Source organism: Hyperolius riggenbachi, chromosome 1 (genome assembly GCF_040937935.1).
Source record: "Hyperolius riggenbachi isolate aHypRig1 chromosome 1, aHypRig1.pri, whole genome shotgun sequence".
NCBI lineage: Eukaryota > Metazoa > Chordata > Amphibia > Anura > Hyperoliidae > Hyperolius > Hyperolius riggenbachi.
In genome coordinates, this window is record NC_090646.1 from 46,193,964 (window position 1) to 46,210,026 (window position 16,063).

Consider the following 16,063-nt stretch of genomic DNA (forward strand, 5'->3'; position numbering starts at 1 on the left):
CGCATAAGCTTTGGGACCTGGTGGTGTTCCCATGGCGGTGGTTTTGGTGCCGCAGGAGGTGTCGCGTAAGCTATGGGACCTGGCGGTGGTCCCATGGCGGTGGTTTTGGTGCCGCAGGAGGTGTCGCGTAAGCTATGGGACCTGGCGGTGGTCCCCTGGCGGTGGTTTTGGTGCCGCAGGAGGTGTCGCGTAAGCTATGGGACCTGGCGGTGGTCCCATGGCGGTGGTTTTGGTGCCGCAGGAGGTGTCGCGTAAGCTTTGGTACCTGGCGGTGGTCCCATGGCGGTGGTTTTGGTGCCGCAGGAGGTGTCGCGTAAGCTATGGGACCTGGTGGTGGTTCCATGGCGGTGGTTTTGGCACCGCAGGAGGTGTCGCGTAAGCTTTGGAACCTGGCGGTGGTTTTGGCACCGCAGGAGGTGTCGCATAAGCTTTGGGACCTGGCGGTGGTTCCATGGCATTGGTTTTTGTGCAGCAGGAGGTGTCACGTAAGCTTTGGAACCTGGCGGTGGTCCCATGGCGGTGGTTTTTGCGCCGCAGGAGGTGTTGCGTAAGCTATGGGACCTATACAAAATGGCTGGGATAGGTGAGATAGCTAGGGAGCTGGTTGCTAACATAGGATTGATTGGTTTTTGTTAACACTGTAATTGGTGCTGAAATTTTTCCGATTTTCATGCAGAAATCCGTTTGGGTGGTTTTTGTAAGCCTCTGATTGGTGCAGAAATTCCTATTTTCATGAAGAAATCCTGTTGTTTTCACTTTAAACTTCTTCTAGGGGCTGCCTTGTGATTGGCTTAAAAAAATCCGCATTCCGCAGGAATTACGCATTTTTCCGCGGAATTTCCACTATAGCGCTGATGCAATTCCGTTCCGATGCGACGGAACGGAATCACCAAATTCCGTCCGGAATCGCGGAAAAAAGAATTTTGCGGTACGCGGTGAGCATCCCAAATCTCAAAATGTAACACCCATTAGGAAACAACTTGTAAAATCGTATATAGGTGGTATATGACCCCCAGACGCATTGCCTCCTTTTCTACAGAGATGTCTCCTATATGTTGGAAATGCCAAAAGGAAATGGGCACTTACTTGCATATGCTGTGGAGCTTCCCTATCATGTCACATTTTTGAAGTTGAAGAGAAATCGAGAGCCCAATATGGTGTAGTATATCAAAATTGATTGGATAAATGAAACAGTGAGATGGTAATACTCACAAACACGGGGTACCACCTAGGTAACCACTCATTAGGCAGGTGAGGAAATTAGACTTGTCCTCACTCAGGATTAAGAAGTTGCTCTCTATAGATAGGAAGAAAGGGGGTAGATCACCCCTCCACCTGGGGTGGACTCAAATATATTGGTAGGTGAACAGAGGCGCCAGAAGGATAAAAGTACATAAAATTTTTTAAAAATTGCTGGGAGGAAGTGGTGGACTCGCCTCCGTTAAAGCAGACACCAAGGACTGTAAATATATAGATATACACATATTGAAAATACCCCAAAGATGCAACGCGTTTCGTGGGCACAGCCCACTTCTTCAGGCAATAAGCAGGGGATAAACAACAGCAATTCAGTTATAGCAAGCAGAGCACCTCTAGCCACTTCTTCAGGCAATAAGCAGGGGATAAACAACAGCAATTCAGTTATAGCAAGCAGAGCACCTCTGTCTAGAGGTGCTCTGCTTGCTATAACTGAATTGCTGTTGTTTATCCCCTGCTTATTGCCTGAAGAAGTGGGCTGTGCCCACGAAACGCGTTGCATCTTTGGGGTATTTTCAATAAATGTGTATATCTATACATTTACAGTCCTTGGTGTCTGCTTTAACGGAGGCGAGTCCACCACTTCCTCCCAGCAATTTTTAAAAAATGTTATGTACTTTTATCCTTCTGGCGCCTCTGTTCACCTACCAATATATGTCACATTTTTGGTTTAACATTGAATCTTCTATTCGGAGGACCATGATTCCCAATTTTAAATTAACACCTCAACTTGGCCTACTTTTAGTAGGCACTGAGACCCTTCCACCTAAATATAAACCTTCTGTTTGCCAAATAATTTTTTTTTTTCACTACATTTTTATTGAAGTTTTTAATAGATACAAACAATATATGCAATGAGATATTTTGCAATAACATATTTTACAATAACATCTTTTGCAGTAACATACAATTGCAAATGGAAGTTTAATAGTGTTTATACATTTCTAGCATTTTTACCTTTCTTCCTTGAGTCACAGTCAAGTTCCTTCCCCAAAATTCTAGGCTTTATTTGTAGTGATGTGTCGTACTCCTAGCAGTGATACCATTAGTTTAGAACATGATGGTTTTGGAACATTGAGACTATATGAGAACTTGTGTTCTCGGATCACTCTCAATAAATTTTGTTCTTAAAGTACTTGTGGTAGCATTGTTAATAGTTCTGTGTAGTATATGGGCCTATAAAGATGGGGAATAAGTATAAGCATCTAATGCCTTAACTAAAAGAATATAAGGAAATAGAGAGATAAAAATAAAAGTAGAGAGATAAAGAGATATAACAGAGAAAGAAAAAGAAAAAAGAGGTAAATAGGGATAAAGGCAATAAAATCTTAGAACCTTAGGGATTAGCAGCTTTAGGCGGTATGTCCTCCACTGAACCAGTCAATAATGTGTTGCTTATAACAAAAGAAAAGATTCTAGGTAGTCTGTAGCTTGAACTCGTCTAATTGGGAAGGTTCAGTAAAAATTTTGATTCTGATTGGGAATTTTTGCTTCTTAATATTCTTTCCAGGCCTATGTTGTACTCAGTTGCATGTATTAGTTGGTTGTATGTGGGGATTTCAGGTTTTTTTCCAATTGGAGCATAATAGGTGTCTAGCTGATGCTAAAATATGGAAGATTATTATACGTGATGATAGTGGCAGTAGGTCAAGGTCAATATTTAGTATGGCTAATTGGGGTGTTAATTGAAATGGGGTTTTCAGAATTTTTTTGCCATATAATTTTTTAATGCTCATCATTTAATTGTCTCTAACTGGAAATCTCAGGATAATTTCCATATCACACAAGCTTTATCAATTACATGTAACAATAAACAGTATTCTTATGAAAAACAAAATTAGAACTAGGATGGGCCTAAACCAGTGCGATTTTTTCATTTCAAAATCTTGGTCAATTGATCATACATCTTCTCTGCCATAAATATAAGTACCTGGGAATCACATATATGTTGTGGGAATTCTTTGCTGTGTTTCTTCTCTTTTTTTTCCCCCGTTTTTTGTAGCTGTAGTTTTAGTTTTTCTCCTGGGATTAATCTTTTTACACCATTGTTTATGGTTAGATTCTACTCCCGCAGTTTTCATTATATTATATAATATATCTAATTGATCAACATAATCAAACAACTACATTAGATGAAAAGAAATCTCATTATCGGTGTCCATTATATTGTTCAACTATTTTCCTGTCTGACGGGGGTCCGTTCTGGCCCTCTGAATCCGTCAGCTCAGTTAATCCTTAATAGCCCTTTCTGACTACCCTTTGGGAGGTGTAAACATCAGAGAGTAAGCTATAAACTCATAGGCTACCAGATTTGTTTGTATGTTATCTATGATTTTAGCTATGTCTTAAGCTTTGTTCTACATCTAAGTGTATGTTGTTCTATATATGATGACTCTTTTCCTCTCAATAAAAAAATGTTAATTAACAATGTAAGAATGGCTGCAATTTACATTTTATCAGTAAAATTTGTATTTGTCTCCCCCCACTGATGACCCAGCATTGCCTGGTTATATATTTGGCTGGTGTTGGCTGTGCCCACTTTTTCTAACCCTAAAACACAATTAATCAATTACTCAAAGACCAAGTTTGTGAGCTTTGCGGTCTTTGGCATCAATAATCTGCTTAAAATGAAACAAATCTGATTGATTCTTTGTAACTCCACCCCTTTTCTGAAATGTAAATAAAAGCCAATCAAAATTCACCTATTATTTTTCAAGGGGAATGTTTACATTGTTGCCATTCTTGCAGCTAATGGCACAAGCCTCAAACCAGGTACAGTTGATCATTGCATGACTGAGGTTCAAATTCAGAAAAGTGGGTGGAGCCACAAACAGCCAATCAGATTTGTTTCATTTCAATGCAAATTATTGATGCCAAAGACCGCAAATCTCACAAACTTGGTCATTGTGTAATTGTGTGTTAGGGATAGAAAAAGTGAGGGCAGCCAACACCAGCCAAATACATACCCGGGCAACATTGGGTCATCAGTGGGCAGAGACATAAAAAATTTCATGGAGAAAATGTAAACTGTAATGTAACTGTATAATGCAATGCAAATTATTTATGCCAAAGACTGCCAAGCCCACAAACTTGGTCACTGAGTAATTTATTAATTGTGTGTTAGGGTTAGGAAAAGTGGGCGGGGCCAACACCAGCCAGATACACAACTGGCAACACAGGGTCATCAGTGGGCAGAGACAAAATACAAATTTCACTGGGAAAATGTAAACTGCAGCCATTCCTACACTGTTAATGGCAGGGTTCTCACACTTTGCACAGTTGGTTACTGGGTGACTGGGATTAATATTCAGAAAAGTGGGTGAAGCATACAAAAGCCAATCAAAATTCACCTATTGATTTTCAAGGGGATATGTAATTGCTGCCATCCATGCACTGTTAATGACATAAGCCTCAAACCTGGTACGGTTGGTCACTGGGTGACTGGGGTTCAAATTTAGAAAGGGAGTGGAGCCACAAACAGCCAATACAATTTGTTTCACTCCAATGCTAATGATTGATGCCACACACCACAAAGCTCCCAACCTTGGTCATTGAGTAATTGTGTGTTAGGGTAGGGAAAGTGGGCACAGCAAACACCAGCCAAATACATAAGCGGGCAATGCCATGTCATTAGTGGGTGAAGACAAATACAAATTTCACTGGGAAAATATAAACTGCAGCCTTTCTTACACTGTTAATGGTAGAGTTCTCAAACTTTGCACAGTTGGTCACTGGGTGACTGGGATTATTATTCAGTACAGTGGGTGGAGCCCACAATAGATTGCTGCTATTCTATGCAAAGTTTGAGAACCCTACCAGTAACAGTGTAAGAATGGCTGCAGTTTACATTTTCCCAGTGAAATTTGTATTTGTCTCCGCCCACCGATGACCCGGTTATGTATTCAGATGGTGTTGACTGTGCCCACTTTTTCTAACCCTAACACACAATTACTCAAAGACCAAGGTTGTGAGCTTTGCGGTCTTTGGCATCAGTAACTTGCACTGTTAATGGCACATGTCTCAAACCTGGTACAGTTGGTCATTGGGTGTCTTGGGTTTAAACTCAGAAAAGGGGGTGGAGCCACAAACTGCCAATCAGATTTGTTTCATTTCAATGCAAGTTATTGATGCCAAAAGACCGTAAAGCTCACAAACTTGGTCATTGATTAATTGTGTGAAAGGATTTAAAAAAATGAGTGCAGCCAAATACATAACCGGGCAACACCGAGTCATCAGTGGGCGGAGACAAATAAAAATTTCATGGACAAAATGTAAACTTCAGCCATTCTTACACTGTTAATGGTAGGGTTCTCAAACTTTGCACAGTTGGTTGCCAATCAAGCCAATCAAAATTCACCTTTTGGTTTTCAAGGGGAATATTTACATTATTGCCATTCTTGCACTGTTAATGGCACAAGCCTCAAACCTTGTAATTCATAAAAGGGGGTGAAGCCACAGCCAATCAGATTTGTTTCATTTCAATGCAAATTATTGATGCCAAAGACCATGAAGTTCACAAATTAGGTGATTTAGTAATTGTGTGTTAGGGTTAGAAAAAGAGGGTGGAGCTAAAACCAGCCAATTGCATACCCGGGCAACGCCGGGCCATCAGCTAGTATATCCTATAGGAGACACACACAGTGATATTTGGGAAGTGAAATGAAGTTTATTGGATTTACAGAAAATGCCCAATAATTGTTTAAATAAAATTAGGTAGGTGCAGACATTTGGGCCCTGTTGTCAATTTATAGATTTCAAAACCTTCAGAATTAATTATTGGAATTCAAATTGACTTGGTAAGCTTAGTGACCCCTGACCTACATACACAGGTGAATCCAGTTATGAGAAAGAGTATTTAAGTTGGTCAATTGTAAGTTTCCCTACTCTTTTAATTTCCTCTGAAGAGTATCAATGTGGGGGTCTCAAAACAACACTCAAATCACCTGAAGGCAAAGATTGTTCACCAACATTATGGTTTAGAGGGAGGATACAGAAAGCTGTCTCAGATATTTCAGTTGTCTGTTTCCACAGTTAGGGATATATTGAGGAAATGGAAGACCACAGGCTCAGTTCAAGTTAAGGTTCGAAGTGGCAGACCAAGAAAAAGCTTGGATAAACAGAAGCAACGAATGGTGAGAACAGTCGGGATCAGTGAATAATGGCGCACAGCACCTATGCATAAGAATGGCGCCGCATTAAAAAGATACGCTTATCGCTATTTATCGTTAGTACTGCATAATAATGGCGCGCAGGGAAAAAAGAAGAAAAACAGCACACACTAACGTTATTTATCAATAGTGGCACACACTAACGTTATTTATCAATAGCGCCCTACATAAGCCAAACTGCAGCCGTTATTTAACTGCAAAACGGTGAACGGATTGAATGTAACACTGTCAAGGTTAGGGTTAGGCACCACTGGGGGGGGGGGTCTTAGGGTTAGGCACCACCAGGGGGGTCTTAGGGTTAGGCACTACCAAGGGGGTGGTTAGGGTTAGGTACAGGGAGGGTTCTGTGTAAGAGTAGGGTTAGGTATAGTTACAGTACAATATACACCACCAGGGGGTCTTAGGGTTAGGAACCACCAGGGGGGGTAGTTAGGGTTAGGCACCACAAGGGGGGTGGTTAGGGTTAGGCACCACCAGGGGGGGTTTAGGGGTTAGGGATAGGTACAGAGAGGGTTCTGTGTCTTAACGCTAAATAACAATAAGGCTTTAACGCTAAATAACAATAAGGCTTTAACGTTAAATAGCGATAAGCGGCAAACGGATTAGCGGCAACACTGTGCGCCATTATTCTCAGGCGCCATTTTCAGATGGATGCGAGAACAGTCAGAGTCAATCCACAGACCAGCACCAAAAGACCTACAACATCATCTTGCTGCAGATGGAGTCACTGTGCATCATTCAACCATTCGGCACAATTTACACAAGGAGATTCTGTATGTGAGAGTGATGCATAGGCAGCCTTTTCTCTGCCCACAGCACAAACAGAGCTGTTTGAGGTATGCTAAAGCACATTTGGACAAGCCAGCTTCATTTTGGAATAAAGTGCAGTGGACTGATGAAACTAAAATTGAGTTACTTGGGCATAACAAGAAAAACACCTGCTCCCCCCAGTAAAATTTGGTGATGGTTCTAACATGCTGTGGGGCTGTGCGGCCGGTGCAGGGACTGAAAATCTTGTCAAAGTTGAGGGACGCATGGATTCCACTCAGTATCAGCAGATTCTGGAGACCAATGTCCAGGAATCAGTGACAAAGCTGAAGCTGCGCCGGGGCTGGATCTTTTAACAAGACAACGACCCTAAACACTGTTAAAAGTCCACTAAGGCATTCATGCAGAGGAACAAGTACAACATTCTGGAATGGCTATCTCAGTCCCCAGACCTGAATATAATTGAAAATCTGTGGTGTGAGTTAAAGAGAGCTGTCCATGCTCGGAAGCCATCAAGCCTTATTGAACTAGAGATGTTTTGTCGAGAGGAATGGTCCAAAATACCTTCAACCAGAATGCATACTCCCATTGGAACCTACAGGAAGCGTTTAGAGGCTCAAATTTCTGCAAAAGGAGGATCTACTAAATATTGATTTCATTTCTTTTTTGTGGTGCCCAAATTTATGCACCTGCCTAATTTTGTTTAAACAACTATTGCACACTTTCCGAAAATCCAATAAACTTAATTTCACTTCTCAAATATCAGTCACTGTGTGTGTCTCCTATATGATATATTTAACTGACATTTTTTATCATAACAACCAATAACTTATACAGGAAAATCAGGACGATTAACAAAGTTGCCCGAATTTTCACATCCCACTATGTATATATATATATATATATATATATATATATATATATATATATATATTTTTTTATATATATATATATATATATATATATATATAGTAATACTATCATTGCATTCTGCTTCCAAGCAAGTGAGCTTTTGTGTTATGGTCAGGTTTTAGCAGTATTGTGTAACATTTTGGAAAGAATATACAGCCAAGAAGTCCAGCACTAGATGCCAGAATAGCAAAAACCTGCACAGCCACCATGTATTTCCCTTTGGTGCTCAGATAGGCTGGGATCATGGCAACCCAGACACTGCAGAACACCAGCATGCTGAACGTGATGTACTTGGCTTCATTAAAACTGTCCGGTAATGTTTTGACTAAAAAAGCTGTAATGAAACTAACTGTTGCCAGAATCCCCATATATCCCAGGACAGAGTAGAACCCGATAACTGACCCTTCATTGCACTGAATGACAGTCTTTTCTTGATAGGAGTGAGTGTCTCGTTCCTGGAAGGGAGGAGAAATAGACACCCAAGTGACACAGATTATGACTTGTACAGATGAAGACACAAGCATTATACAGTTGGACAGTTTGGATCCCATCCATTTCTTCCAGGAATTCCCAGGTTTGCTGGCTTTAAAAGCAATAAAAACCATGACAGTCTTGGCAAGCAGACAAGACACAGCAACTGAGAAGATGATCCCAAAAGTTGTCACACGGAGTCTGCAGGTTACATCTACTGGTGGACCAAGGAACATGAAGGCACAGAGGAAGTTCAACATGATGGAGACCAGGAGAACATAGCTCAGGTTCCTGTTATTAGCTTTAACAATGGGGGTGTCCCGGTGATATACAAAGATTCCAAATATAAAACCAGTCAGAAGACAACAGTGAATGGAGAGAGCTGCAAATACTGCAGTAATTGTGTCATCAGCGTAAGAGAGAAATTCCTCCAGTTTTGGAAGACACAGATTCTTCTCTTCATTTGGCCATTCTTCATCAGGACATTTCATACAATACTCACTGTCTGCAAGCAATGACAAAGAGGCACACATGAGATATTTATTAAATTGTTTGAGAAATCGGGGCATGGCTAGAAATTAAAAAAGACCTTCAGAGTGTTCCGAAATGTGGCACACAAGCTGTCACATTGCTGGTTCCAAATACAAAATGTGATCTAAGGACTTAAAGGAAACAGCCAAGCTTTAAAAAAAAAAACATAACAAAAGTTCCTTACCTGGGGCTTCCTCCAGCCCGTGGCAGCAGTCCTGTGCCCTCGCCGCAGCTGCGGTGGCTCCCGGTCTTTTCCACTGGCGCAGCTGACCTCACCAGGTTGGGTCGGGTTCTATCAGGATGGTACTGTGCAGGCGCAGTAGTTCTGCGTCTGTGCAGTACCATCCTGATGACGTCGGAGAGACCACGTGACCTGCGTGGTGGAGCGCAGAAGAAGCCGACCCGGAACCCGACCTGGTGCGGTTGGCTGCGCCAGCTGAGAAGACCGGTAGCCACCGCAGCTGCGGCGAGGGCACAGGACGGCTGCCATGGGCTGGAAAAAGCCCCAGGTAAGTGGAACTTTAAAAAAAAAAAAAAAAGCTTGGACCACTCCTTTAAAAAGCATGCATCAGTGTTAAGGCTATGATCTTAATTATCAGATAGCTTTATTCTTTTGAGTTCAAATTACTTTCTTTCCTTTTGTGCTTTTGAAATGGCCGTTTAAAATCATAACAATCAGATATTTGATCAAAAGATTTGCTAGGGAAAACATGTGAGCGGCACATATCCTACTAATCCTACTAATATAATAAATGGGAAAGTTCGGATGTTTGGATGTTTGTTACTCGATCATGCAAAAATGGCTGAACGGATTTGAATGAAATTTGGCACACACATAGTACATTACCTGGAATAAAGTATAGGATACTTTTTATTCCCATATCCAAAAGGGGGCGGAGACAAATACAAATTTCACTGAGAAAATGTAAACTGCAGCCATTCTTACACTGTTAATGGTAGGGTCAGGGCCGGATTTAGAGCTGTGGAGCCTATAGGCACAGAAGATCTGGCGCGATAAACTCCGCCCCCACAGCACAGGCCACACCTTAAGCCACACCCCCTTTTGTTACAAAATAAAACTATGCAAGACATTGAAATGGCGGCAGAGTGGAAATTTGGGCGCCCTCAGTGCCCGTTAATAAGCATCCTAGCAGTCCAGTACCCAATATTTTATAGGGGATCTATTTACTCCTCAATGACACTATTCAATGGGCCTATGGTGGTGCCCAAAAAATTACGTTATTTTCTTTTTCTGTGGCGATTGGTGGCGTGGTTGTTAGGTGTCAGGTAGGGTGTTTGTGTGTGTGGGTGTGGGGGGGCAGTTAGGCATCAGGTAGGGGGTTTGTGCGGAATGGGTGGTAAGTATTAGGTGTCAGTAAGGTGTCTGTGCAGTGTGGGATGGTTGGGCATCAGAGGGGAGGGTTTTGTGTGAAAGTAGGGGTAGGCGGAGCTATAGTAAAATATTGGTATTTAATACCAATATTTTACAATCCTTCTTTACACTTTAATAGTAAAATATTGGTAAATGTACCTATATTTTACTATCAGCTTGCCAGGGCACCCACATTTTTAGGTGCCCTTTGATTACGTACACTACACACACACAAACAGATCACACACACTCACTAACACAGAGATCACACACACAAGCGCACAGAGATCACACACACACAAACACACAGAGATCACACACACACACAAATATCACACGCTCACTAACCTAGAGATCACACACACACAAAGATCACATGCTCACTAACACACACAGATCACACTTACACACACAGATCACTTCATAGATCACTCTCACACACACAGACCACTCTCACACACACAGATCACACTCACTGAAAACATACTCCCCTCATGCACACACATAAAACAAAACCTTCACTCCCCCATTCAATCATCTAGCTAACAGGAGGAAAAGTACCATTTAAATGATGCAGCCAGGTGACACTCCTTGTCAGGCTGGAGCCAAGCAGCAGGAATCAATCCGAGGAGAAAGCTATGCATCTGCAGCCCCCGGCCTGACCCCTTCCCCCTCCTGTCACAGATCATAGGGGAAAGATCAGATTCTGCGTGGCCCTCAAGTCCCAACAGCATACACACAGGGGGTGGAGCTGCATGCAGCCTATACAGGACAGGGCTATCTGACAGGGCTGCTTCGTCTGCCCCCCTCCCTGCCTGTCTCAATCAGTCACTCGAATTACACATGCGGGCTGGCTGCTGTTGTCAACAGGAGAGGGGGGCAGAGCGGAGATTTTTGCCTACCTCCGTTCGAGTTCTCTTAGCACAGGCAGGCTGATTTCACAGGAGGTAAGGGAAGCCTGCTCAGCCCTGGCCACCCACAGTTTCTCCCAGTCCCAGCCGAGCAGATAGCGGCAGGAGAGGCTGACAAGCACGCTGCCCACTCCCCATGAGTGCCTATGCACGCAGCTGCTGCTCACTAGCAAGTTGCAGCGCTGCGTGCAGGCATGAATACGGTGGGGGGCGGGAAGAAAGGGGAGGGACAGACTGTAAGTGAGTGACTCGCCACCCTCAGCCTGACTGTCACTGTAGTTGCAGCCGCCGGATCGTGACGTAAGTGGGCGGGGCGAGCGGCGCTGTCGTGGAGGAACACATTTTTAGGTTCTTAACTAAGAAGGGGACTATTTAAAACCCGCCCTTGCACAATCAGGCGCTTATAGGCACGTGCCTAGTGTGCCTTATGGTAAATCCGGCCCTGGGTAGGGTTCTCAAACTTTGCACAGTTGGTCGTTGGGTGACTGTGATTAATATTTAGAAAGGTGGGTGGAGTCTATAAAAGCCAATCAAAATTAACCTATTGATTTTCAAGGGGAATTTTTACATTGCTGCCATTCTTGCACTGTTAATGGCACAAGCCTCAAACCTGGTACAGTTGATCATTGGGTGACTAGGGTTCAATTTCAGAAAGGGGGTGGAGCCACAAACAGCCAATTAGATTTGTTTCATTCCAATGCAAATTATTGATGCCAAACACCGCAAAGCTCACAAACTTGGTAATTGAGTCATTGATTAATTGTGCGTTAGGGTTAGAAAAGTGGGCACAGCCCACACCCACCAAATACATAAGCGGGCAATGCCGGGTCATAAGTGGGCGGAGACAAATACAAATTTTACTGGGAAAATGTAAACAGCACCCATTCTTACACTGTTAATGGTAGGGTTCTCAAACTTTACACAGTTAATTACTGGGTGACTGGGATTAATATTCAGAAAAGTGGGTAGAGTCTACAAAAGGAAATCAAAAATGACCTATTGATTTTTCAAGGGAATATTTCATTGCTGCCATTCTTGCACTATTAATGGCACAAGCCTCAAACCTAGTACAGAGAATCATTGTGTGACTGGGGTTTACATTCATAAAATAGGGTGGAGCCACACACAGCCAACATGATTTGTTTAATTTTAATGCAGGTTATTGATGCCAAAGACCACAAAGCTCACAAACTTGGTCATTGAGTAATTGATTAATTGAGTGTTAGGGTTAGGAAAAGTGGGTGCAGCCAGCACCTGCAAAATACATAATCGGGCAATGCCGGGTCATCAGTAGGCGGAGACAAATGCAAATTTCACTGAGAAAATGTAAACTGCAGCAATTCTTACACTTTTAATGATAGGGTTCTCAAACTTTGCACAGTTGGTCACTGGGTGACTGGGATTCATATTCAGAGAAGTGGGTGGAGCCTACAAAAGCCAATCAAAATTCACCTATTGATTTTCAAGGGGAATATGTAATTGCTACCATTCTTTCACTGTTAATGGCACAAGCCTTAAACCTGGTACAGTTGGTCATTGGGTGACTGGGGTTCAAATTCAGACAAAGGGGTGGAGCCACGAACAGCTAATAAGATTTGTTTAATCTCAATGCAAATTATTGATGCCAAAGACCGCAAAGCTCACAAACATGGTTATTGAGTAATTGTGTGCTAGGGTTAAAAATAGTAGGCAGAACCAACGCCAGCCAAATACATACCTGAATAATGTTAGGAAATAAGAAAAATACAAATTTCATTGCGCAAATGTAAACGGCAGCCATTCTTACACTGTTAATTGTAGGGTTCTCAAACTTTGCACAGTTGGTCACTGGATGACTGGGTTTAATATTCAGAAAAGTGGGTGGAGCCTATGAAAGCCAATAAAAATCCACCTATTGATTTTTAAGGGGAATATTTAATTGCTGCCATTCTTGCACTGTTAATCACCTGTACCTGGTACAGTTGGCCATTGGGTGATTGGGGTTCAAATTCAGAAAAGTGGTGGAGCTACATCCAATCACATTAATTTTATTTTATTGCAAATTATTGATGCCAAAGACCGCAAAGCTCACATACTTGGTCATTAAGTAATTGTGTGTTAGGGTTAGGAAAAGTGGGCAGAGCCAACACTAGCCAAATACATACCCGGGCAACGCCGGGAGTCCAGCTAGTATAATAAATGGGAAAGTTCGGATGTTTACCTGGAATAAAGTATACAATACTTTGTATTCCCATAACCAAAAAGGGGGCGGAGACAAATACAAATTTCACTGGAAAATGTAAACTACAGCCATTCTTACACTGTTAATGGTAGGGTTCTCAAACTTTGCACAGTTGGTCGCTGGGTGAGTAGGATTAATATTCAGAAAAGTGGGTGGAGCCTATTAAACCCATTCAAAATTCACCTATTGATTTTCAAAGGGAATATGTAATTGCTGCCATTCTTGCACTGTTAATGGCACAAGCCTCAAACCTGGTACAGTTGATCATTGGGTGATTGGGGTTTTATTTCAGAAAGGGGGGTGGAGCTACAAACAGCTAATCAGATTTGTTTCATTCCAATGCAAATTATTGATGTCAAACACCGCAAAGCTCACAAACTTGGTAATTGAGTAATTGATTAATTGTGTGTTAGGGCTAGAAAAGTGGGCACAGCCAACAACACCAGCCAACAACAGCAGCCATTCTTAAACTGTTAATGGTAGGGTTCTCAAACTTTGCATAGTTGGTTACTGGGTGACTGGGATTAATATTCAGAAAAGTGGGTGGAGCCTACAAAAGCCAATCAAAAATTACCTATTGATTTTAACCACTTGCCGACCGCTCACTGTAGATTGGCGGCGGCAAAGTGGCAGCCCCAGGACCACGTAACGCAGATTGGCGTCGGGTCCTGGGGAGGGGATTGCGGGCGATCGCGCGTGCAGGGTGCGTACTCATTGCCGGCATTAGGCTCCGCCCTCATGTGACGTCAACCCGCCGGCCAATCAGCAGCGCCGGCGGGTTGCAACTTCTTAAAATGGCCAATAGAAAGCGTATAATACGCTTTGTTAGGTAAACAAAGCGTATTATACACGCTGCCTCCTCCCTGGTGGTCACAGCGCTCGATCGACCACCAGAGCGGAAGGCAGCACTGTGAGTCAGCACGCACACACACTGATCCTGCCCCCCTGCACACTGATCACCCACAGCACCCATCAGACCCCCCCTGCCCACTCCCTGACAGCACTGTTTGCACTCAATCACCCCCCTAATCACCTATCAATCACCCCCTGTCACTATCTGTCAATGCTATCTTTTAGATCAGGTCCTAAACTGCCCCCTGGGGGCACCTGATCACCCCCCACACCCTCAGATCCTCCCCAGACCCCCCCCCCCACCAGACCCCCCCTGTGTACTGTATACAGCTATTCTCCCCTGTAATCACCTGTCAATCACCTGTTAATCACCCGTCAATCACCCATCGATCATCCCCTGTCATCACCTGTCACTGCCACCCATCAGATTAGACCCTAACCTGCCCCTTGCGGGCATCTGATCACCCACCCACACGCTCAGATCGCCCACAGACCCACCCTCAGAACACCTCCCAAGTGCATTGTTTACATCTGTTCTCTCCTCTAAACACCTACTGATCATCCATCAATCACCCATCAATCACCCCCTGTCACTACCTGTCACTGCTACCCATCAGATCAGTCCCTAATCTGCCCCTTTTGGGCACCCAATCACCCGCCCACCCACTCAGATTGCCCTGAGACCCCCTCTGATCAACTTGCCAGTGCATTGCTTGCATATATTCTACCCTGTAATTACCTTCTGATCACCTATCAATCACCCTGTCACCCCCTGTCACTGCTACCCATCAGACTAGACCCTAATCTGCCCCTTGCGGGCACCCAATCACCCACCCGAACCCTCAGATCGCCCGCAGACCCCCCCCCCCGCCAGTGCATTGCTTGCGTATATTCTCCCCTGTAATTACCTACTGATCACCTATCAATCACCCCTTCACCACCTGTTATTGCGGGCTCCTGATCACCCTCTCCCCTGCCCTTAGATCTCCCTCTGATCACTCCACCCTGCCCTAGATCACCCCCCTGCCATTGTGTACATCTAATCTCCTGTCTGTAACGCTTGATTGTGCTTTGATTGGCTCCAATTGTCTCAATTGCCCTATGACTGACTTAGATTGTCCCGTGATTGGTTTTTGATTGTCCCGTGATTGGTTTTTGATTGTCCCGTGATTGGTTTTTTGATTGTCCTGTGATTGGCTTCGATTGTCCTGTGATTGGCTTCGATTGTCCCGTGATTGGCTTTGATTGTCCCGTGATTGGTTTTTGATTGTCCCGTGATTGGTTTTCGATTGTCCCGTGATTGTTTTTTAATTGTCCCGTGATTGGTTTTCGATTGTCCCGTGATTGGTTTTTGATTGTCCTGTGATTGGTTTTCGATTGTCTCGTGATTGGCTTCGATTGCCCCGTGATTGGCTTTGATTGCGCTGATTGGCTGTGATTGCCTTTTAATCACTCTTATTGGCTCTAATTGTGTTGCAATTGCCTTGATTGCCCTCTGATTGTCTGTGATTGTTTCTGATTGCCCCCATTGCTGTCTGATTGCCCCCTGATCACCCCCCCCCCCCCCGGTCACTATCCTAGTGATCTAAAAACAGTGTTT